This window comes from Chiroxiphia lanceolata, chromosome 1, assembly GCF_009829145.1.
Source record: "Chiroxiphia lanceolata isolate bChiLan1 chromosome 1, bChiLan1.pri, whole genome shotgun sequence".
Classification (NCBI taxonomy): domain Eukaryota; kingdom Metazoa; phylum Chordata; class Aves; order Passeriformes; family Pipridae; genus Chiroxiphia; species Chiroxiphia lanceolata.
Genome location: NC_045637.1, coordinates 70,355,415 through 70,381,305, shown reverse-complemented (window position 1 = coordinate 70,381,305; position 25,891 = coordinate 70,355,415). Strand labels below are relative to the sequence as shown.

At 36.4% G+C, this 25,891-nt stretch overlaps 1 long non-coding RNA gene across 1 annotated transcript; it reads left to right on the top strand.

Moving 5' to 3' along the window:
- Nucleotides 1-1,361: 1,361 nt before the first annotated feature.
- On the top strand, nt 1,362-22,536 carry LOC116793559. The gene is made up of 3 exons (XR_004359530.1): nt 1,362-1,536; nt 13,256-13,417; nt 22,363-22,536. It is a non-coding gene; the product is annotated as an uncharacterized LOC116793559 (long non-coding RNA).
- Nucleotides 22,537-25,891: the final 3,355 nt, after the last annotated feature.

The window sequence follows — 25,891 nt, the reverse complement described above, 5'->3', positions numbered from 1 at the left end:
ACACTAAACTTTTGAGAAGAGCCGAGATGGCAGAAGCAAATGAGGATTTTGTGAGAATTTCAACTTGAAATAAAACTTCTAATCCAGTTTCAAGCTACTTCAATGTTGCTTGAAAATTTTAAAAGAGTTTGTTTACTTTTTATTTAAAAATTAATTTTAACAGTTTAAGCAAGACTGTTGGAGATTTAAAGGGCTTTTATTGAAAACAAACAATGAATCAGGTACAATTAGTTTCAGTGGGACTGAGTATCATTTGCTTTAAAAAAAATTGAGGAAAGTGAATTTTGTCAGATTTTAAAAAAGGGTCTTCAGCCTATAATATAATTATTTTAAAATACAAATCAACAAAATAGTAGAACTTCAAACTCATTCTCTTAGGAAAAACAGATATATAATTTATTTAAAAATAGATGTGCTTTCTCTAACAAAAAAAGGGAAAAAAAGTTGTTTGTTCATCAATTTTGTATGTTTTACAACTTTTATTAACAGAGGCTACCTTTACTATATAGTTGAAAATGTGCAAGAGGCATCTTTCATAGTCTCTGAACTCAATGATCTATTACGTAAATGCTTTTACTCTCTGGACAGAGGGAGAGAATATAAATTTTGACAATGTGTTTCAGTCCCAAACCCAGCATATTGCTGACCTACTTCAGATACACAGGAGCGCTCACCCAGAAAGTTCCATCTCCCAAAATGTCAGCCTTGGGGCAAGCTGCTCTCCCACTCACCACAGCTACTTGCTAAGAAGAGAGCAGCAGCTCTGCACCCACCTGTCATCCCAACAAGCAGCTTGTATGAAAATGCAAGGGAAGCTGGAGCAGTTCTTCATTCCTGAATGCAACTATCATAATCCAAGTGCAATCTGATGCAGTGAGAATGTAGGTATGAGGTGGGAAATATTCCAATTCTCTGTGCTAATTTCTGTTTTATTTTGATGAAATTCAGAACACATGTAACAAAAAAATGTCTGTTTCTCATCAAAAAGCTGCTTTTAGGAGGAGCAATTCTCAGTGGGAAAAGGTCCAGTCTTTGTTTCTGTGACAGCTTGACAGGAAGCACTCATAGCTTTTCAAGTCTGCTAAAAGCCACTTGGTAGAATATTAATCTGTTTCAAAAAGTGGAATGTTATACTAAATCAACCAGAAAATTATTCTGGTTCAGATGGTATTTCTATAAAATGCCTGTCCTTTCAGCTCACCTCAAGCTTAAGTTTCATGGAACTTAAGCAACTCCTTACCAGTAGGAACACCATTGGACACATTGCTGAGAAATTGTTTAATTTTAAACATACAGTTTTATGCTTCAGATATTAGTCATAAAGATTACTCTTGTCTCCTCCTTCCCCTGCTTAGCCACAGTCAGGGCAAGAGATTAGCAGGAGATTAGCAGCCAGACAGACCCAGAAGACTTTCTCTCAGTATCATCCTGTCTATTTTGAAGGACTCTCCTGCAGCTCTCCACTGTCTCACGCTGCAGAGGGAACAGGAGTGAAGAATAAATGCTGGTAAAAGAAAGAAAAACTGGAAGAAACAAGTTGGGATCTTCCCACCACTTTCTGTATATTGCAGCTGTATGTCTTTGATCCCTTTCTGAGAGAAGTGCTGGTGGTTCCTCTGAAAATGCTGGCTGGCATGTGAACACTTGAGTGAGAGGGAAGTACAAGGACAGAATGAGCAAGCCCTGCAAGCCAGCCAGCCACAGATGCTTTCCTTTAGTGCATAGTTCCCACTCAACACTCAACATCCATCTTATTAGATGGAAATCTTCTTAGGAGAAAAAAGTTCCTGTGAAACTCTGCTCCAAAGAGCAAAGTCATAAACTTCTGAAAAGTATAGTTGGACAATTATTAGAAAAAAAAAAAGAAAAAAGAAAGGGTTAAAGGGAACAAAAATGGACAGTCAGGTCTGAAAAGGTATGATATAGGGATATACAGGAGTAGAAGGAGAACAAGACAGGACTTGAGCTGTGAAGGAAAAGGAGACGAAAATAAAAAGGTAGTTGTAGAAAATAATAAAGAAGTTTATATAATTACTGCAGTACTTTCCTTTTCTGAACATTAGAGTGAATGCTTGGATCTGTTTTCCTTTACTGTCATAAGCCGCTGTGAAATGCACTAGGAAGGTATAATTTGCATCACGTATAGCAAAATATAGGAATTGTGTGCCTACGGGTAAAAACAAGTGCAGACAGCTGTTTGTTGTCTGTGTTTTTGTATGAAACCAGGTTTAATACAGAAGCTGTAAAGTCAAAGGATATATTACCTATAGGACAACCTTGTACATAGGACAACTTGGCTTCTAGGCTGGGTCAGGCTGATGTGCAGAGGCTGGGAACACAACTGTCCGTCTTATTTATCTAGGTAACATGTCAGTGAGAGAGAGACACAGTGGTCTAGCACAGGACTACATTACCTCTCTCTCCACTGTCTTTTTTATAGGGAGCTATAGCAAAGGGATGACTTGCAAGTACTTTAGTTTAAGTTGCAGAGGCCTGTGTATGTCACTTGGAAAATCAAAAGGGTCACAGGAAATGTTTCTTTGTATTGGAAAAAAAAAAAATCCATCAGGGAGTCTAATGAAAAAATTCATATTTTCTGTGCAGAAAAAAAACAGTTTTCTGACTTGTTCTGGGATCTTGTTGTTAATCAATATGGAAGACAATATACATCCACATACTTTAGTATATTTTTAGGTATTATTTTGATCGCTTGAAAAAAAAAGAAAAAAAAAGAAAAGAACAACCCTAGGCAATTGTATTAAACCAGCAACACTGCTTTGCTATATGAAAGGTAAAATTGTAAAGCCAGCTGCTCAGAGTAAGGAAAAGCTGCAATGAAGATTACCAGTGCTCCTTTTGTACATCTGCATTGGAATTAATTACATAATCATACAGCATTTTTTCACAAAACTCCTGCCTTGTTCAGTGCAGAGCATGAAGGGAGCTCACTGAATGGGTAACTTCAATATTTCAAATACAGGGAGCTTTCAATATTCAAGTGATTGATTCCAAATACTTAAAAATTGATTTGGTTTGCATACAAATTGATCCTGAATTAGGCAATGGTCGTGTCCATGATGAAAACACTTCAGTTAAATGACACATAGAGAAAGCTTAATTGATACTTTATGGTTTCTCAGCAGATGTCTACATTCAAATGGAATTACTGTAAAAGAATTTTCTAGAAAGATGTAGGTACTGTATCTGAATAAATCATTTGCATTTGCTCAAATGAAGTTATATGCAGTAGGAGGTGCTGGTTATACCAGCAAGTCATAAACATACTTTTATTCTTGTCTCTCTTTTTTCAAATTGTGCATTAAAATGAATCCAGAACGGGACTGATTTCCTGTGTATTATGTCAGCTTCATGCTGATGCAACTCTCTTAATTGCACTCTTTTACCACCTAACTGCCAGTTATATCAGTAAAACCCAGTCTGCACACATATATACTGTATTTATTGTCCCATCATTTCTCTTTATAGAAAAAATAAAATCGTATGAAAATTCTGTAGGGCTAAGAATTTGAATTCCAAATAAAAAGTGGGGCACAGTTGAAACCAGTGGCAAAGACCATAAGAGTGAAAATTCGTATGTAGCTTCTAATAAGACTGTGAGCTCCGGTTCATTTTCCCCCTCTGACGGTCCCAGCGTAAGTGAGTCTGCTTTTACTGTGTATCTTTGTAACCCTATTGTCTCCACGTACTAAAGCTCTCACAATGCTATGAAGAACATGATGCAGAAAAAGAAATGCAGATCAGTTATCAGTACGTGAAATAAAATACTGACAGTTCTTTTAAATACTTTCTGCAGTTTGATCCAAATGCTGTGACTAGGTTGCTGTGGTCAAGATTATTAGGTAAAATATTTTCCCACAAGAAACCACTACTTTTCTCCACTTAATTACCAGATGTTAAAAAAACCCAAGTAGTTATTCTTCTGGAAACTCATCTGTGCCTTTTAGCTAATTACAGGAAACTTCTAAGTGATTTCATGCAGCTTTTGCTGTGATGTTGCAGCATTCTTAATGTTAACAATGGTCGGTATCTATAACATAGTCTAGCATGATACCATAACCGATAGTCATTAAGTTAGCCCCCTTCAAACACGAGCTTTGTCAAACAGGTAGAATCTGTATTGTTTCAGAGTCTCTTGATCCCTACTTCTTTCCCATGGCTGGGAACAGGAGACCCAAAGTCCCATATTGTACAACTCAGACCCCTCTCAAACTATGAGGGCAAGTTCATAATTTTAAAGGTTTTAAAAAGTTAAACGTTCTATAAGACAGAACAGTAAACTTTCAAATGCATGGATTAGGGAACACCAAAACTTCTATATTTTACTGGAAAATGGGGAATCTTTTATGGCATTTCTGCACAGCTAGGGCAGCACAAATGAGTCATGCATGGCTAAAATGTCTGTTCATTTTGTGGAGATATAAAGGATTCACAAAACTGAAGACAGTGGAGAGTTGGACTACTGATATTTTAAAGGGAGATGAGTTTCATCCATTGAGATATAGAAAGAGGAGTCTCAAAGATGCTCAATTGATTAATTTCTTGAGGGTAAGAGCAAACTTTCAGTTTCAGTTTGTGACTTATCCTACAGTTTCTACTATTTGAACAATGTGTTTGAAGTTAGTTTTTCATGTTTGATAGATTTCCATCTCCAGTCTGACAGAGGTTAAAGTTGTACAATTGAATTAGCCAGCTAAGCCATTAATTTGCAGCAGAACACACTCCTAATTTATTATTCATCTTACCTGTTGTGAATCCAATCCCGAAATTACAATTTCTTAAAGGACTGTGAATAACTAGAACTACAATTCTTTTATAAACTACTTCTAGGTTTAGCAGATGGAAACAAACTGTGATAGACACTCCAGGTAAGCCACTACAGTTTCAATTCAATCTGTTTTTATGGAAATGTCACAGAAAGTGTTAAAATCCATGCAGGTATTAGTAATTTTAATTTTAATTTTACTTTATTATTTAGTGTTATGATTACAAATATTTTGTTGAAGTTAATACTGTAAGCATGTTATTGCAGTTGTAGCACTATCGGAGTTCTGATTAGCACTACATATGGTAGTAGGTCCTCATGTTTCATAGTCTTCTCCAGCAGCCTTCCTACAGTTATTTATAACTCTGTCAACAATATTAAAATCTTATGGCTTGGGGTTATTGACTTGTAATGATCATCTCTACTTATGTTTACAGTGACAAGTCATGTTATCTACTAAGATCAGAAAAAAGTCAGTGCTGAGAATATAACACCCATACCATGTGTGCTTTGGCTCTTAGTTTTGGACTAGCTCTAGCCTGATTCCACGGGTAGGATTATTAGTAGAAGTGAACATACTCCAAGGGCACATCTTCAGATATAGTTTCATAAAAATTTAATCCAACGTCTTTCCGTGATATGAACCAAAATGGAATTAGTTGGGATGGTCAAAGGAAAACTACAAACACAGTTAATTTTAAAACAGAAAGTGAAGTCAACAAAAATTGTCACTGCCACTACTTTACAAAGTATGCAAAAATGTGTAAACCAGTATGATTTTCATGAAAATAGCAGAAATCATCCAACTGCAAGTCTTTCATCTGCAAATAAAATTGATCACAAATTCAAAGATTCTCTCTGAAATTTTTTTTACTTTTGTATATGTTAGAAAAAATTAGGGAAAATTTTATTCTTGGGGATTTCCTAGTTTCCTTGTTGAGAAACAGTAACAAAAATAAAGAAATAAAAATGGATAGCTTGTCCATTTGAAAATCAACCAATTTTGAATGATATATTGATAAGCAACACTTTTTTTTTATCCAAGAAAATACCTTTTCATTTTATTCTTGTCCTTTTTAAATAAGAGCACATATATAAATTTACAAGCATTATTCCTAACTCCCTTACAGGAGTTATTTCCTGTTACTTCTTGCAAGACTAGGGTTGTGGTTGCTATAAATTCAGTCTGGAAATGTATATATTGGAATTGGGGCCTCCCATATCCATTGTGAATTCAAAAGCTAAGGAAAAGGATTAATTTCCCCTTGGCCTGTGAATGACATGCAAATTTCCCTGACAGTTTTCCAGAAAATTAAATGTTCCCAGTATTTAAAAATTTCAGTATAGTTTCTTGTTTTCAATAATTGGCTGGTGCTATCTCCTAAATTTGATCCAAATTCTCTAACTGGTTTACCTGATGTAAAATGCCTTTCTTGCAAACAAACCATTCAAGAAACTGTTCACAGTCTATCAGGTAAGTTTTTCCCTTTGCTTCTTCAACTTTTTTTTATTGAATCACTGGCATTTTTATTCCAGTAATACGTCTTTCCTCCCACAGAGACAGGTTCCCCTCATAGTAGGCACACAGAATGAGAGACAGTCCTTGGCCCGTATGGTTTATTAATTGGCTGGATAAATGATGGGAGGTGGAGCCCTGCCTAAGGTGATAACAGAGGTCACTCATCAAGCCAGCACTGGAAGCTATTACTTATTACACTGAAATCCAGTGTCACGCTGAAGGACCTCCTAACAGTGTTTAAAATGCGCAGTCATTCAGGCTGGGGAAATATAAATTAAGCATGTTATTTAAACACATCTCCCGCTGCCAATCTTTCTCTATATTTTTTTTTCTTTTTAATCAGAAAAAAATACCCTTTAAGACTTACATAGCAGATATTTCTTTCTGCTCCTTCAACTAATTTCTTTATATTTGTCCTGTTCTGGAAAAACACAGAGAAACCAGGTAAATCATTCTTCCAGCCTGTTATAGACACGCACTTTGAAATGCCAGATAAAATTAAAGAACTAAGAAACAATTCCAGCATCTTCTTAACAAGACTAGAATTACTGGCAGGCCATAAGGCCCTATTACTTGTATTTAATAGGAATTAACCTGTTCTTGTTTGTAGCATGTCACTACTACACAGACCTCCTAAGCTTTGTCACACCTCCTCCTCTAATGCTTAATGAGGTGTTCTCTTTTCTTTTCACAATTTTTTCCCTCACTCTAAAAAAACAGTGTAATCATTACTAACTGTTAACTGACATGCCTGTCAGCAAAGGTGTTCTTGATGTCTCACATACATGCTTACCTAGGCTTTGAATATTGAATTTATCTAACTGAATTTCTCAGACTAGGCATAAGAAACATAGACATATTTCCCCTCTTGCTTAATTATTATTTTGTTTAAAAATCATCAAATATGCTTCTTTACGTCACTCTATATGGAAACAATGGAAGGAGATTAAAAAATTAAGACCTTCTATTCATACTGTTCCTTGTGAAAAAGGAAGCTTTCATTGACTGTATTCTGTGGCAAAATGGATTATCATAAAACATGGCATCATGCTTTGCTGGGAAAATGTGTCATCTGTTTTGCTTTAATCTCATTGTGGAGCAACTGTCACAAGCGTCTTCTGTATGAAATTTTTCTTTATCCCATTTGACTAACTAAGAGTAAATGTCAATGCAAGGGCACCTAAATAAAGCAGAATAGCAGATATTTCTGTAGCTATTACTATTGCTGTCAATGGAGTTTAACATCAGATCAATACAGAGAGGAAAGTGATAAGCATATTGCTTTCCAGGGACTGTAAAATGTCTTTAAAGCAAAGCCAAATATGTTAAACTCTTAAACATCTTACTTGCTGGATAAATGTTGCTCTCTGTGAACTTTTCCTAAAATACCAAAAAGATGGATAAAATAGATCAGTTTTGCAATCTTTGGGCAACATTCTTAGCACTGTGAAGAATCCTGTTCTTCAACTAGCAGAGAACAATTCTGCTTAATATAACAGCATCTTTACAGTGAGTGTTATATTCTGCTCCCCTTCATCTTAGGTGAGCAAGGAGAGCAGAAAGTTATGATGAGATTGCAAATAATAAAATTAATAAAGCTTCATTTTTTAGCTTGTAAAATGGGATTGAACTCACTCATTCCCAAAATTACAAAAAAGGTAGAAGGAAAATACTATTGACCAAGACAATAGCTATGCCCTGAGATTTATCATATTTCTACTTACTTTCTATTCATGATGCACATTTGGATTCTTGTAAATCACTACTAAGTATAAACACATTTCTGTCAGGTTACTGAAATTAAGTTGTCTGGTTTGGAGAAAAATGATTTCTTAGTTTACAGGTCGCCTCGTTCTGTCTGTCTAAATGAGACAGAGATCCAGATATACTGCCTAACACAGAGAGTGACATTTACTCCACATCTAAACTTGTTAAATGAGTTTATAAAAGCATGAATTAAGTTGTTTGTGGGTTGCAGAATATGCTTCCATCTTCTACTGTTTTTACATTCTTAAATTCTGGATTTTCTGTTTAGTTCTGGTGGTCAGTCTGTGGATTTCAAAATAAAGGGTGAATAGGATCTGCTACATGGATGAAAAAAAGGTCTACTCCTTTCCTTTCCTTTCCTTTCCTTTCCTTTCCTTTCCTTTCCTTTCCTTTCCTTTCCTTTCCTTTCCTTTCCTTTCCTTTCCTTTCCTTTCCTTTCCTTTCCTTTCCTTTCCTTTCCTTTCCTTTCCTTTCCTTTCCTTTCCTTTCCTTTCCTTTCCTTTCCTTTCCTTTCCTTTCCTTTCCTTTCCTTCTTTCCTTTCCTTTCCTTTCCTTTCCTTTCCTTTCCTTTCCTTTCCTTTCCTTTCCTTTCCTTTCCTTTCCTTTCCTTTCCTTTCCTTTCCTTTCCTTTCCTTTCCTTTCCTTTCCTTTCCTTTCCTTTCCTTTCCTTTCCTTTCCTTTCCTTTCCTTTCCTTTCCTTTCCTTTCCTTTCCTTTCCTTTCCTTTCCTTTCCTTTCCTTTCCTTTCCTTTCCTTTCCTTTCCTTTCCTTTCCTTTCCTTTCCTTTCCTTTCCTTTCCTTTCCTTTCCTTTCCTTTCCTTTCCTTTCCTTTCCTTTCCTTTCCTTTCCTTTCCTTTCCTTTCCTTTCCTTTCCTTTCCTTTCCTTTCCCAAACCCTCCCTTCACAAACCTTCCCAAACCTTCCCTTCCCAAACCTTCTCTTCCCTTCCCTTTTCTTTTTCCTTTTTTTTTTCTTGACAGTTATAAACTGAAGTAATTATAGTTCACTATTGAGATATAAAACATGGTTTCATTTCTAGTCTTAAATAGTATTTGGACTGCAAGATTCCCTTATGTGTAGGCACTGAGTGACTCATTCAAAACTGAATAGATTTTAAAATAAAACTAAAAATCCATTCTGTGAGAATGTCTTAATAGAAAACCAGTCTGAAAAATAATTTGTTACATAGAAAGAATTCTACATATCCAAAAAAGATAGTTCATTTCCTTAGTGATGTCAAATGTCACTAAAGGTTGGATTCAGTTTTAAAAGTTGTTAAATGACTCAGAGATTTTTATAAAAATTTCAATTTTTTAATTTCTGCACTGATTTTCCCAAAGAATTCACCATAATTTTTAAAAAATTGTATTGATTTTATAGGCAGTGTTATTTTTCTCGATTTCCACTTACTCTACCATGGGATCCAAGTCCTTGTGACTCCAGAACTAGTGTCCAGGTGAAAAATTTAGCTCTAAAGTCACTTATGACAACAAGAGGTGACTAATCAGTAGAAATGGATTATCTCCCTAGCAACAGCACTTCGACTTTTATAGAAGTATCCAAGGAGCTAGCAATAAAGAAACAGGCAAAATGGAATTACCTTTGAATTAATGGCATTTGAGCAGGTAGCAGTGGAAAAGAGAATGACTTTGGTACACCAACCCAGGAAGCCCAGAGCATAGGAAACATAGCTCCTCTCAGCAGCTCAGACACAAAGGTTTTGGCTTCTACCTTCCGTGACAGCATCCTACCAAGCACCAGGTTATGTCTGGCTCTTCACTCATCCAAAACACTCAAAACCTTATGCTCGGATTGCCTAACTGAAGAACTAAGGCACCCAAATATTTAACCAGGTTACTCAATCACAACCACAGATTTCTTTCCCCTAGGAGAAAAGTTTTCTAGAGTAGGGATTTTTCCTTTGTAGGAGGCTGAAAAGGTCTTCTGTAAGAAATAACGACTTTTGCAGCTTCTGTCTTAAGTGCAAGGCACATTTCTTTGATTTTATCTGCTCTGATATCATATACATGGGTAGATGTAGGTGTGTGTATACATCACGTTCGAAGAAAAATCCAGCTTGCTCTAGACACTGGATAGGAGTGAAAAAAGGAGTTCAGTGCCTCTCTTCATACAGTACTGAGGACCATTCAGCTACTACAACGAAAAATGCAGTAAATCAATCAGAGGAGGACGTGAAAGGTTCTCAGACAACCTTCCCACCTGACAAGTTTGCTTGCTCTGAATGACCCCAGAATACAATATATTCTGAAGCGTGTGGGAAAAGAGCAGTGAAATGTATTGACACATAGGTGGGAGAAGGCTGTGTCACGCAAGGTGTTACACAGCCTGCAATTTCTTTCTTTTTATAGAGCAAGAACAAAGAAAAATGGGTCTAGCTTATACATCTTAATAGACTGTAGCTCATGGGCTTCCTGCCAAAGGGTTAAGTGCTGCTGTTTGGCCCTTGGTTTCAAAGACAGAAATGGCCATCTTTCAATAGTAGATGTTCCTATGCTAAAGAAGGAGCAGGTGGCTGAAGGGAGAAAAACAATTGTGAACAAAACAGGGAAATAACAGCTGTGATACAATCTTTCTTCTTAGCTGAACATTTAGTTTGAGGTGGGGTTTCTTTTTTTTTTTTTTCAGTTTTAGTTCTGAGAGGGATTTCTATGGAAGATTGGTTTCAGAGGAATATATTATTCCACTATGATACACATTTAGATGCATTTATCACCAAGCTTTTGAAGGATTCTAGCAGCATTTTATGAAAAAAAAGTTAGCAATTGCTCATGGAAAATATCTGACAGCAAGGTCAAATGAGCCACGAAGGAGGTGACATTTGTCCATTAAGCTCTTGCTACAGCATGAAACTAGTTGACCAAGAAAAGCATATAGCATTTAAGGATTTAGTCATATTTTCTATGGCAATAGTGTACTTTTTTGTGTGCTAAAGAATGGAAATGAATTTTAATGCTTATCAGGCACTTAGTCTATCTTATATGAAACCAGATTTGGCAACTCCTCCTGCAGCTGTTGCAAACAAGTCCAGCCAATCATCAGTACTTGTGTGTTTCATTCATCCCTCTGTAAGAGAAACAGAGAAGCAATAGATTCAGAACATTTTGAAATTCAGTTTTAACAAAGTGGATGATTTTCTTTGCAGAGCCAAGTCTTTTAGTTTGTTGTTGTTGGGTTTTTATAATAATTTCACCAGCGGAATTGGATTGAGATTGCTGCCTTCACAACTACAAAAAGCAAAACAAAACTGTTTTCCAAGCTTCTAACAACTCTGGTCTTCACCAATGTCTTCTAATGGAGAAAAAGTGTGTGTATAGCCCATTTTGAGTTCTGCAACCAAAGCTATCAAAACCACACCTGTATGTTTTTGTCCCATGTGATCTGGTAGTATGTTCTTAACTCCAAGTGCCACATCAAGTAACAGGAGAATTATCTGGTATATAACTACTTATTTGTACCAACATGCGAGCAATTCATGGGGTACTCTAAAACATCGTAATGTAGTGAACAATATTTGTATTAGTTAAAATAATCATGATAATGGATTCTTTATCAGTTTTTTCCAACTTTTGGTAAAATACATTTGGTAAAATCCAGCATTTTGCATCTGCTTCTACTTCATTGAATTGTCAGCTGGATCTATATGAGGCATGTACAGGAAACTTCTATTCTGATAGGCAGTTATTGACATGTTCTTTAGTTGCCACTGATGATGGCACAAGTTTCAGGAGACGTTAATTTTGGGTACTCATTGACCCTTACCACTTTGAAAAAGTGACAAGTGTCTATGTCAAAGTCTACAATCTGATTAACTAGTAGCAATTAAATTGTCAACTGCATGATAGGCCTGTCTAGTCATCTGCACAGCACTTTCAAGTGCATGCTCTCCTGATAATTCCTCTCTTTGTGGTTATTCAGGTACAGACATTCAGATGCTTAAATACTTCCAAAGCTAACCTATAGTCTCTCACTATAACACATTGAGTGTAAACTGAAGTATGAAATAAATTCTTTAAAACCACCAGAATGTCAACTTGATCTATTTTAATTTTTGATGTTTTGATTATTTTACCAAAAATCTGTCTCGCTTGCTGCTGTTGTTTTTGCAGCATTGTTTGCTCATCTTAGTTTGGCTTGGTTTGGTTTGGTTTTCTGGGGAATTGGGCTGAAGACCATATACATGTTTATCAGGTCCTGGGTGTTAGATTGAACAAATCTAGATAATGATACACACATCCCAAAAGCGTGTGCAAAATGTTCACGTTTCTTTTTCTCTGGGAAAACACTGTCCAGGCTTGAATGACCGGATGGCTTCAATGTTTCCTTTATACTATATTCTGGTTTGTGGTCATGTTTTCAAAACAAGATAGAATAGAATAGACTGCAACTTTTTTGCAATAAATTTTTAGTAGCCTTTAGTTCACTTTCCCTTGTTTTTTTTTTTGTTTTGACTTAAGAAATGTAGCAGTTGGGTTTTAGGAAGGATGCTGGATGAAGTATCCTGGGAAATGAAGTCCTGAAGTACTCCCACACGTGGGCAGTGAAGTACCCATGGTGATTGGCTGTTAAGGTCACATGGTGTGATCTGTTAACCCATATATAAGCTGTTGTCTCATTTGAATAAAAAGGATTTGGCCTTGGAACCCCCAAGTTAGCTGGGTCTGTATAATTTATTTTCTTATTATATTAATAAAGTCATAAAGAAAAGGCAAAATATTTGCTGTAAAAGAAAGGGAGCAGACAGAGGTGTGCTTTAGCGTTTTGTTAAAAAAACAAACAAACAAACCAAAGCCTTAATTATCCACTTAAAAAGAGGTTGTCTGCAAAGAAAGCAGTATTCTTTTTCATTTTTACCCAAGTGTTAGGTCTAATTGGGATACTTCAGAGCTGGAGACTAATAAGAACCACTAAGGGCTATATTGTTTAAAAGCATAGGCCAAGAAAACATGCCTGTCTTGGTAAGACATTAAAGATCTTTCAAAATTAGAATTTTATTTAACCTTGGAGTCAAATTTCTCATGGAAAGAGTGAAGTCTTTAAGAGGCTTCTTTGAAAATGGAATTGTTTTCCCCTTCTTTTCCTTTTTATTAATATTAAGGTGTTTTAAATGTGAAAAACCTCTCTTGCATCACTTCCCAACAAAAGGTTGAATCCTTTTCCTGTCTCCAGCCTGGTAAGCACCATCCAGAGAAAATCCCATGCATTGAGGACTGGAAAATTGCTCAGCACTCCTGAGATTTCCTGGTGACATCAGTAGCCACCATCAGCCATGCTGAAAGTGACCCACGTTCCCATTAAGTTGCTTCTGAAAGGCTTCTGGCATCTCTAGAGGTAAGCTTTCAACAAGGGCTACAGGAAGAGCAGGTTGCTGGATTAGTGTGCAGAAAGTGTCAGAATATACCAAGTTTTCTAAATGAGTTTAAATGTGAAAGATAAGTTGGTACAATAAAAGGTTTAATTCAAGGCTAACTTTACAGACAGCAATGATTTGAATTTGTTTTGTCTAGATTTGTCTAATCTTCAGCTGTGAATATTTCTTCTTTCTTCATTTTCAGATAGTCACGTAGTTCTTGCCATATATTTCATTATGCATTCATCAACTTCACTTTTTTTTCCCTGTAGGCAACTTGGTTTGGTTTCAGTTGGTTTGGTTGCTTCACTGACAGGAGCAGCAGCAGTGCTTTCAGGAGTTTCTAGGTATCCCTTGAACAAAACCTGTCACTATACAAAACAAAGAACTAAGATCCTTTCCGTATCTCACATTTAGTTCCCATCCCTTTTTAACGTTGCTAAACAGTCTCTTCCAGTGATGCTGTATCTTTGAAATTCATTAAAATGCTTCTGCAGTGTAAATTTGTTCTTATTGGGAAAGCTAGAGAGTATATCAAATGAAAAAGCCTCTGAAAAGCCTCAGGAAATCTCTACCTACAAAGTATTCATACCATTTCTCTCATTGTGAAATACCCTACTCTGAGTTGATGACTATAGTATTAGTATTAGTACCAGGAAATACCACACAAATACTTCTGACAAAATTGATAGTTTTTCCTTTTTTTTTTTCCTTTTTTATTTGAGAAGGGGGTTAGATTTTCAGAATTTAATTTTCAGATTTTCAGAATTTATTTTTGCCTTACTTCTATGCCTTCCAGCTTGCATGGAAGAGAAATTAAGACACGAGAAAAGATATTAAGGTATTTAGGATAAGAACTGTGTTTTACAGTGAATTCATACAGTGAATAACAAAATAGAGATAATTAATTGAGACCTCCAGGTGCTACTGTGTTATAAACACTCATTTACTGAGCATACTAATTTAGTCTCTTCAGTGGACTGTGAATGTCTCTTGTACAGACATGTGGAACATAGTGAGAACATTGATGCATCACTCCCTAAATGTTACACTATGCTATAGTTTTGGGGAAAGGTGTATAGGGATTTTTAGTGCATTTCTAGTGCAGAGGGAGATTTCCTTCCTTATCAATGTCTGCCTCTCTTCTACAGTACTGACTAGGAAATGTCATTTAAGTTGTATTACGGATTCCCTAGTACCTCCATTTCCTGACCTGCAATGCGTATCTGGTGGACACAAGTGTGACAATGACGTGTAATACACAAAGGAGAAGCGTCCCCTTTAAATTTCCTGCAGTGTGACTCTTGAGTAAATTTGGAGGCTGTTCTGTTTGTATAGGTGAGAGAGGGAAAAAACTACCTGAAAATACTGTGATAATGGACAGCTAACACCAAAAAGAAGTAGTTAGAAATAATTTTTTAAAAAATATTACATTTAGCACACAAAATTTGCTATACTTACATTGCCAAATACTGTAGGCTAGTAAGAGCAGATGTGGATGGCAAGAGAGTTGGAGCTGGGGATCTGATTCCTGGACTATATATATTTTAGGATGTTTTTTCTTCTGACCAGCCCTGGACTGTTTGCACAGACTGAATTCCCTCTCACATCTGGAGTGTATTTGTTTTGCTGCTAAAGTTTCTTGCTCAATTCAAGTATTCCAGTTCAATCTCATCCCAAAAGAATCTAGTTCATGTTCTTTGAGACCAGTATGTGATGCAAACCAAAGATAGCACAGGGACCAAATGAAAACCCTAGGTAGGTATATCAGACCTGATTGCATTCACCTTAATGTGCAAGTTGCAGTGTTAATTATTATTTTAGTATTGTTTAATGGGGTTTATGTGGCAAGGTTTTGACACCAGAGGGACTGCAAGGATGACCTCTGTGGGAGGAGGTTATGGGCTGCCCTGTGGCAAACACAGCCAGTTACATCTGGCTCCACAATAGACAAAATGGAAATTGGTAACAAATAGATTAATTAATGAGTCTGTTTTGCCCATGAAGATAATTGGTAAGTGATATTCCTATCTTTATCTGACCCATGAGCTTTCTTATCCTTTTTTCTCCTCCTACCCCCCTGAGGAGTGAGTGAGCAGCTGGGTGTGCAATTTGGCAGTTTGCAAAAGCTAGCCTACCATAATTACATATAATTATTCTGTCTCATCTGCAGTGAGCAAAATACAGAGAAAAACAATAGGGAAGAAGAAATGAAAGGTAGGTAGTTCTCTGCTTAGAAAGATAGATATGTTTTAAAAGCCTTTACATTTTAATATGTAAGCTAAAGACATGACATCCAAAAGAATGATCATCTTAGTCAATAGACAGTCACAATGCAAGAGTGTTTTACTCCGACATTTAAAGCAAAGTTTCAAATAGGCCTCTGGGAGCGGCAGCCAGGAAAGAAACTTATTGGCGTAACTATGTAATGACATTATCTTAGATATGAAGTCATGTGTTGTGTTACCTTTTGCTCTAGCATGGAGCAACTGCCTCCCTTGGTAGTACTTTAGATTTCTGAGTCTTCTCCTTTTCAGTAGTACAGGGGTGACTGCTACCTTATCAGCTTCTTTCTCCTCCAAACAAATCACTGCAGTGTTGCAGTCTTACTAAATGCCACTGTCTTTGCATCTCCCACTCCACTGCTCGGGTAATTCAGCCTCTACCACCTTTGGGGGCCAGGTCTTTCATCTGTCAGAAACCATTCTAGCTTTATAGGAGCTGGACAGCTGTGTTGGACACTAAAGACTCCATAGTTATTAAAGACCTTGAGGATAAGAAAGAAGCATTCTGGGACTTAGTCAAGAATCAGATGGGGAGGACACAGGTGTTCCACAGTTAGAGACTCAGGAGACGTACCTTAGAGCCAGACCTTTCTCACACCAGATGTGATCCATCAGTCTTTAGTTAGTCAGACATTAAGGAAGACCTCGATCCCCAAAGGATGTCATTAGGAGTGAGTGAAACATAGATGGGTGTTAGAGCCTGAGAGTCAGGTCCAGAAGAAAGCATCTACTTTGTGCCCCAAGGATGGTGCAGGAGGACTGGCTAGGAAATCCATGCTGGAATATTATTGTGAAGATGGTATTAAAAACCTGCGTCCTTGCAGGCCTACAAGCCAGACTTTTTCCATGGATCAAGAACAGAGATCAGGAGATTTCACTGAGTCTGTTAGTGAGAGAAGATTTCTAGTGAAGGTCCACAAAGCTGCCAGATGGTCAGCATCACTTTGAATTACTTCAACACGCTCTTCCCTTCTCCAAGAAGCTCTGTCAGAGATGCAGCCACCCTCAGGCCAAGTGCACTGAGCAAATGACAATACATTTGACACTCACTATGTAGGAAGAACATATGACTGATTGCCTCCTTCTGTTACTCTGACATTGACAGTGGCTTTCTTCTTTCAAAGCTGCTACCTTGCCAGTGCTGGAACTGGGCTTCTAAGAGAAGACTCCAGCTATAATCTGGTCATATGGGGCAATTTCCTAAAGGCCTGTCACTGGTTTAAGCAGGATGTTTCCCACTCAGGGACACTACAGTGATTGTTGATGGCAAAACAGAGAAAGAACCAAGAGACCTCCAACTCCCAGCGTGTCATCCAAAGCACAGAAACAATCAAGTGCTTAAAATGACTGTCATGGACCTGCTCCACATTTCTACAAATAGCAGGCTCCTTAGCACCATATTTTGTATACATGCTAATAGGCTGAGGCAGACAAGGCTCCTGGGACAAGTCAGGTTAGAACATATATCTGCTAGGAGAGCCTATCAGACAGATAGAGGACACGGACTGTAGGATAGCTGGAGAGGTCAAGTTGCCTCAAGTGAAGCACAGAGGGGGCACAGCTAATGAGAGCCAGAGATGGGTTAAGGCAATGCAGATGTAACTGTCTCAAGCTGCTTAGCTGGCAAAGCTGGATATGAACTTGGCACTGCTGCTGAAGTAGCAGTATAGAATTGGCCTACAGTGCTCTAGGGAACTTCTGCAATTGAACTGAAAGGGAATGGTGAGAGGGATTTGAGCAGATTTTTCTGTTTTATGCCTTCTCTAGAGAATGCTCCATCATCCCTGCCAGAGCTGGTTTATACCTGTGTTTCATAGCAATATACGAGGAAAGAAAATGCTGCTGATTGCAGCACTTGGCAAGTAAGTTCTAAATACTTCCCAGAGAAGAAAATCCCCAGGTCCTTTTAGGATGTCTTCCCTTACATTTAAGGGTACCCTAAGATGAATACAGTGCAAAGATAGTTACAAGAACTGTTGACAGTTTCAGAGAATGCATCTAATCTAAGTTTGTTTAGCAAGTGAAATGTCCTCACCCTTGGTTACAAATGTAAGAAACACGTGTTTTAAACAGGCACAAAATCAAATAGATTCTACAGTCTCTGAGACCTTTGTCTGAGATATAGATCTTATTTAATGGATCAAGGGCAAATTTTTTGTAGGAACCTCTCTTTCAAAGATGGTTTGCAGCAAGCTGGCAACAGTCTGGGCCCTAGACACGACCCATCGCCAGGAATTCCAGGCATCCCTATAGAAAATCTGACTTCCAACACAGTCCCTCTCTTCTTGCCCCCTTAAAATAGGAGGCAGTCCGCAGTTAATTTCTCTGGTTTTCACTTGGTCCCCTGAAGAAGATTTTGTTCCAATCCCTTGCCTAACCTTTCCCTCTTGCTCCTGTTTGTGTATTTGCTGTCAGGTGCATGTTGCTCCTCTGTGTCTTCCAGTCCAACGTCTGGTCATCTACGGTGGGGTGGGGGAGATATTCAAGGATTTTCACTTAAGGCACCTTAATGATCCAGAGAAGTTGAGTGGGAAATGGCCTGAACTCCCTCTGTAGTTAGAGAGAGATGCTCCCGTGGAGAGCAATTCAGGTCACCTTGGTTGGGCTCTTGCTCTGAATTACCCTTTGGAGGAGTCTATCTATCTTCATTAATTACACAGGGAATCTAGGAAGCCAATCATGCTAATGTAAGTGCTAAAGTTTGGTGCTTGAAGTGAGGCACTATGAAAACCTCCCTTCTATGAGCTCCTGAAATCTCATGTGCCACTGCTGAAAATATATGTCTTCTCTTGTTAGGGGAGAAAATTCAGGGTGAATTTTCAACCTTTTTTATTGCACTTGACTTTAAAAAAAAATACCAACAAAAACCACAAAAAAACACTGTCACCTTTTTCAAAATGCTCTCCTGAAAGAAAAAGAGTATATAGCTTTCCCACACATTCATGGTAATATGCAAAATCACTGCTAATAATGAGGACATCACAGCTTCATTCCTGTCATTGCCTTTCATTATCCTATGTGTCTTTCATAGTTACTCTACTTGTCATATATATTTTTTATTAACACAGAAAGGCATTAAAATGCAATTACCTCATCTATTTGTTTCTTTCCTAATTGCACACTACTTAATACTCAAAGAAATTCAGCAGTGGCTGACTTGATTTTCCTCAGTTGCATAGATGCAGGAGTTTAGTTATTTTGTTGGTTTTATTTATGTGAACTTTGTGCAGTCTTTCTTTCCACTTTTTATCTATTAGCTGTTTATACCTTCTCTTTCTTTAGCATGCATTTAATCTTGGGATAGATTTTTAGTTTCAATATTTTGAAAAGAGTTTTTTCTCTGAAAGGCGATGTATTATGTATGGCCTTTCTTAAACTATTTACAGACACTCTGATTTAAGTGTATTTAAAATAATTCTGCTTTCTTCATGAATTTGCTGTTAGAAACAATTGCCTTCAAGGTCTCTGTATAATTAACAGAATTTTATCCAGTATGGAAGGCTAATGCACTAATATATAAATAGAAAAACATTAGTTTCATCCCTCTCCCTGATCTTTGGTCTAAAAGGTAAGGGACCTCTTTTGCTCTTCTTTGTCTGAACTGGCTCTTAAGGCTGAAAATGGATCATTTAACAACCACTTTCATGACTTTACAGATACATTTATAATAAGGTTGGCACATCACCTTGGTGCCTCATCCATCTTGACATTTTTCCTCCAAAGATGGTAAATGAGCCAGAAGCATTTAGGGAACATTTTCCTAGACAGTCTAAGAAAGCTTTGTACAGTATTCCTAGTACTCAGTGAGATTTGTGACCTTGATTTCAGTGGCCTTTTGGGCCAAAATGGATCTCTTAGCTTTAGAGTTAGCAGAGTAATATATTTGGGAAACATGACCTCATCTAGCTCATGGGTTGTTTTGGGATTTTTAGGAAGGAAAATTTAATACAAGATATGTTGTAGTTTGATATCAGAATAATAATAAAGAATTAGTAAATGAGAGATGTTTGAGCAAAGGCAGGACTGACAGGCCTTTACAGTCCTTCCTGTGATATAGTAGAAACCTAGTGTCATGCACAGGCCTAAGTGTCAGGCATTTTTTGATACAAAAACTGGATTCTAAGATGCTAATGCTGGTTGACCTTACTAGGACTAGTGTAATCATCCTGGGTCATCACCCCACAACTACTGATTTGCATGAAGGTTGTCTTTAGGTATTGTTCCATTTGACTAGTTGGATTTATACGATGCTCCTATACAAGTGCACTGCTGTGTTAATAGAAAAATTCAGACTATTGTAAAGTTAGACCTAGATTTAAAAAAAGATGACTGTTGCAATGGTGTGAGAAGTGCAAAAGCGGCAAATCTGTTACCATAAATACAAAATAAAAATAGAGTTTATAAGTGTAGTGTCTCCTTACAAAAGACTGTCGGGTAAACATATCAGAGTTATTTCGTGTTCTTATTTCCACCCTCAGAAAGTCTCATGCCCTCAGAAATTCCTCTGCCCTCAGTTTTATGGAACTGAAAAATGGAGACTTTACATAAGGATCTGAAAATTTAGTTTAGACTCTTATCTTTTAAAAGTTTTATTTCATAAAGCAAACCACCCTTTTTTAAGTACAACACATAGATAAAATTCTATCAGTTAGTGGGAAATTATATTTTTGTTTAATATTTTAGCAAAAATACAGCATAAATTGGAATTTGTGATAAGCTAAAAAACTTACGTTTTGCTAGATAATAGTGTTTATAGCAAATTTATTTGTACAAAATTTGTTTTAAAGAGGGTAAAGAAAACCTATGGATTTTCTGTGATAGAAAGTTAAAAATGTCAGCAGTAACTAAATATCTGATCCTTCAGGAATCCTCGCAGGAAAATTAATTACAGGAAATTAGGTAGATGACAGAAAATGTAATTGTGATTGACTTTTATCTGGTTATTGTTTAAAGAAAATAAACATAAATTATTGATCAATTTTAGCTTTTTCTGTCATATTTGTTGCTCTGAGTCTTAGATAAAAAAAGGGTCTCATTACATTAAAAAGTCATCCCATTGGAGGATCAGTTGAAGAACATAGGCATAGCACTCATATGTAATGCAGTCAACAAGACCAAATATATTTAAATGAACTGAAGATATGGTCATGACCTCTGTTGTGCATTATCATATAACCCATAAAATGAGGCAGCCAGAATACATTTCAATTCACGTCTCAATTGTTTTATAATAGAAAATTTTGTGGCAGCATAATTAATATTTTAAGACACTGAGTAGGAAAACATTATCTCATTTCTATCCAGGGAACGTAACTGAAATAGGTAAAATGCAGATACATAACACTAAGAATCCTTTACCTATATGGTTACTTTCTTCAGTCCATGAAAACAAATTTGCTTTGCCTAGAAATAGTCAGTGGAGAATAACATAACAAAATTGAAATTTCCTGGAAGGTGGTAGAACCTTCTCCAGCAGTAGCTATCTTCTGCACCTCTGATATTGGGGCATGGCTAGGAAAGGGTTGAGAACACTGAGAACGTGGAAGGCCCAAGGGATGGCTTAGGATTTGCTTCTTAATTAAGAATTCTGATGGAGTCTAAAAACCTGCATTAATGAAGACCACAAAGAAATAGATATGCAGAAATACATCCAAGTCTTGCAGGATCTGTCTTCTTTGTAACTCAGACTTCAGCAGTGTACAAGTTTTCATTAGCTGTGTAACTAATAGTGACAAAATAACTCAATATCGTGAACTTTTCTAAAGGCTGTGGTGGGATTCATTAAAGCCAGGGGAATGTCTTTTACCCATTACGTCTCTGTGATTTGTTGGCTGTGTCTATTTCAGGCGGTGTTGAAATGTCTAACAATACATATAAACCAGAACTAATATTGTTTTGGCATTAAAGTTACTGCACGAAGAGTGATCATAATATTTGACATGTAATTTAGCTTTGGCTATTCTTCTACCAGGATTTCTTTAGCCCTTGGAGGTTCATAATGCTCTAGGAAATGTGAATTTTCATTTTCTTAAGAAAATATACTGATTTCTCTCCGACAGAAAGATGTGTGCCTTGTGTATTGTTAGCCCCAGGATGTCCTGAAGCAGATATTTGTCTCAATGGGCCTCTTCCTGGGAGACAGATATAATTAACAACTGAATATATAAATCAACCAATAAACTCACTACTGTAAGGAAAAGCTAAATTGTTTCTGTTGGGTTTTGAGCTTCGTTTTTAAAATGCTAATTTTTACAATAACTTTGAATGAAAATTTCAGGTATCATTTGCAAAAAAATCTTTTTTTTTTAATGAGGTTATGGACCCAGTCCAAGTCATTGTCATCATCTTCTTCTCACCTTCTTTGCAGCCATATTCTCTCAATTTTTCTTCTTAATTCCTTTGCAGATGCATATGAACTTAATCTACCCGTACTCAGAACTGGATAGATACAGATTTGAGCTGAAATGAAAAACCCCTTTATAAAGCTCAAGTGCCAGTCAGAGGTTATTCACATTCGATCAGGCAGCTGCCTGCTCACATCCCTGTGCAGAAGGAATCTGAACCTCAAATTCATAAGCACACCTTTCTTTTTCATTGATATTATATATTTAAAGCTTTTAAAATTTCCTCTTGCCTTACAGCTGTATCTGTATATCTGGCCATGTAACACTGAAAATACTTCAAGAGAAGCTTGAAGAATGGTGTCACCTGGAGTAATTGCAGAGTCAGGTATCTGGCATCAGTGTACAACTTGTGTGAGGAAAATGGAACCCTATTTTCAAAGATTATAATAGTATCTTGCAGTTTACCTGTGAAATTTTGGCCTAGATAAGTAAGTAATTCTGATAAAGATTAAAATCAGGTGTTTTCCATCTAAAATTGGATATTTCTCCAGCAATCTAGTGAGCTTTCTATCGCTTATGGTTCTAATCTCAAACCTAGACTGGGACTTCCGGCAGGTCTGTGTGTCATAATTTTTGAACACTTTTTCCATGAGACGTTCCAGGTGATTTATAAATGCCTTCTGCAATACCCAAAGAAACCTATTTCTTTGTTACTGCTAAGATTTTCATGCAAAGACCTAGAGAAAAGAATTCAGAATTATAATTTAGATAGCTCAGGGTCATAGAAGTTTTTGTAATCTCATTTAATGTAGTTCTCACATCTCATTAGAATATGGAAAAAAATAGTATTTGATGAAGCATTCAAAGTCCAGAAAAAATAATTATGGTGTCTGGAACATTTAGATCATGAAATAATGTATAATGAACTTATTTGGAAATAAGTTACTTTTATTTATTTGTTATATTGCTGCTGTTGCTGTTAGGCCCAAATGTAAATAAAGTGTTCATCCAGCAGTAGGGTAAAAGTGACAATTTGTTAAAAAATGTTATGTTGCTTTTTCTGTATATATACACACAAAATATATACACACATATATATACATATAAAATCACTGATGTGATTATTGATTTGTACCATTAAAATAACAAAATATGACACTCTTAAGTTTTAGAAGTATCTCATCAGTGACAAAATCTGTGGGAGCAAAAAGTAAAATTGCAGGATTGAATGAATGCAACAAAAATATCACAGGATACATGAATATTATATACCTATATTATATATATACATGAATATTATCCTCAAGTCAGTTTAGTCACAGTATCTTTTAAAAAATTTTAACTAGCTAACTTCCTGTAAGTAACTGAATTAGCTGAATGTCAATAAGTAAACATAGAGAAGACTCAGATGAACTGCCATCTTGTTGTGTTAAGAAAACTTGGCATGGCCAAATAAACACTTGACGCAGAAGGAGCCTCACTTGATCTCTCCCTTCCTTTCAGAGAAGATAGGAGGAAGATTTGGCCATGATCTTATCACACTAGAAACGTATTTTTTGATTTTTAAAGAAAAAAATTGGATCTTTTAACAGCTGAGTCAAATGAAAAATAAGCCATGTATGCTTAGTAATGAGCATGTTTCAAATTACTTCAACGGACTTCATATGCTTTCTCATACAAAAGACAATTTGAGATCCTCAGATGAGAAAATGAATCCTATCTACAGTTTGTCCAGAGAATTATTGTTATTGAGGAAACAATTTTTGTTTAGTAAATACATATTTATAGGATAATTGATGTCTCTGGTAAATAATATATGATATGTTAATATGATTAATTTCCACCATTCATTTCTAAATTAGCTAAATATGTATTTAACAAACTTACTTCTTAGAAGAGCTTAATCACCCATGGGCAAAAGGAAGATTAAAATTGAAACAACAGGATACATTTTGTTTTGTTGTCAAAACAAACCAAAACAAAATCCAATTCATAATTTTCCTTGCTAAAGGAACTGTCATTTTATGCCTGCACAGAAACAATGAAAAAATCCTTGGGCTCATCAAATGACAAAAGCTAAGAATCTGAACTATTATTTTCAAGGAAAATATAAAGATATAAGGAAGAATATGTCTCCTGGAATCAAACCATGAAGTATCTGAGAAAAGTCTAAAGCAGGGCCACCTGCCATTAACCCTTTTTTGTTACAGGGTATCCAAACAACTCTGTGAGTAGAACAATGTAGTTATCAGACCGAAATACTAATTACTATATTAATGTTTTATCATTGATTCATAAATTTAACTTGTAAAACAAAGCATTGATTGTTATACAGAAAGTGATTCAAGCTGCTTTCTCATAAAGCAAGAAACAGGTAATTTTTTTCTTTTGGAAGGAGGAAGTCAGTTCAATAGAAGCAAGGGTAAATTTCAGTGGCAGGAATAATGTCTTCTGGGAATATCATTTACACTTACGAAATTTGCTAGAAGATATACTAAGTCATCCTACAAAAATTATACTCCTCCTTAAATGTGATTTTAGGATGGAGCTGTTTGGAATGCAAAATTTATTTCATAAGAAAAATTAAGACCAGGAAAGAGTAAAGTCTGTGATTTTAAAACATTTACATTTTATTATACCATCAAATATTACCTGCCTCTTGGGTCACAGAAAATATGCCTGTATTTAATCACTAATATGCTTTGGATTACTTTCTGCCCTATTTAGTGATTATTGTGTTTACTTTGCATAATACAAAAGTAGTGTATTACATGATAGAGCCAGGCACCTCAGTGAAGAGAGTTAGAAATGAGAAACAACAAGCCAGTAAGCATGGTTTCTCAGAAAAGCAAAGGATTGAAATTTCTAAAGGTATGTGGATGGATAAGAAGAAGATGGACACTAGCTCTAGATAAATGTACACACTGCTTGAGCCTTACAAGTCTTAGACAGATTTCTAAGATCAGTGATGGACAAGTAAGTTGGACAACTAAAAATCAACAGAGTCCAGACAGGGAGAAATGCATTAAAAAACCTTTAAAGAAAGAAATGAAAAACTCTCCCTTGGAAAAGAATTTCTGAATCATCTAAAGGTGTTTTAGCCTTTATAGTTTTTAATTTTTTCTACTGTCCTTTCATGGAGTCATAATACATTTGAAATGCCTTCAGACAACCTCCCCCAAAAAGTTACTGTCAATATTGTGAACCAACAGCTCATGTGTTGGCCAAAATAGCAGCTACCCTGTAGTAACTTCCAGCACCCAGTAAACCCAGTTTAATCTAGCTTATGTAAAATGCAATATGCAATGAACTCACACATAAACCAGATCTGAATGTCTTCCTCTCTTGCTACCTGCAATCCTAATAAATTGATATTCCTTTTTGTAGAGGCTAGCCATGTTAGCCTATATATTAGCATTCAGGATGCCATTCCCCTCAGGGCAAAATATGGTGTGTGCAGATGGCATTCAAAAATGGTGTGTGTGGTTTCAGCTCTAGGTTGGGGATGGTGGTCATCACTCCCCCAGAAGTCGACTAGATCGTCCAGATGAAACAGACACCACTGTGGAGTAAAACCCCCTACATTTTAAAACTACTCTGTGGACTTCAGACTTGGAGTAGAATTTAATCTTGTGCTGCCACTCTCCAGGGTGGGGTTCATTTTTCCCTAAATTGCTTGTCAGATTTCAGATGTGGTCAGAGGAAAGTCACTGAGCAAATGATAAATCAAAGATTAGTCTTGTTACTGACCTGTTTCCTAACAACCTGGGAGAAGGTTGGACTTGATAATCTTAGAGGTCTTTTCCAACCTTAATGATTCTATGAT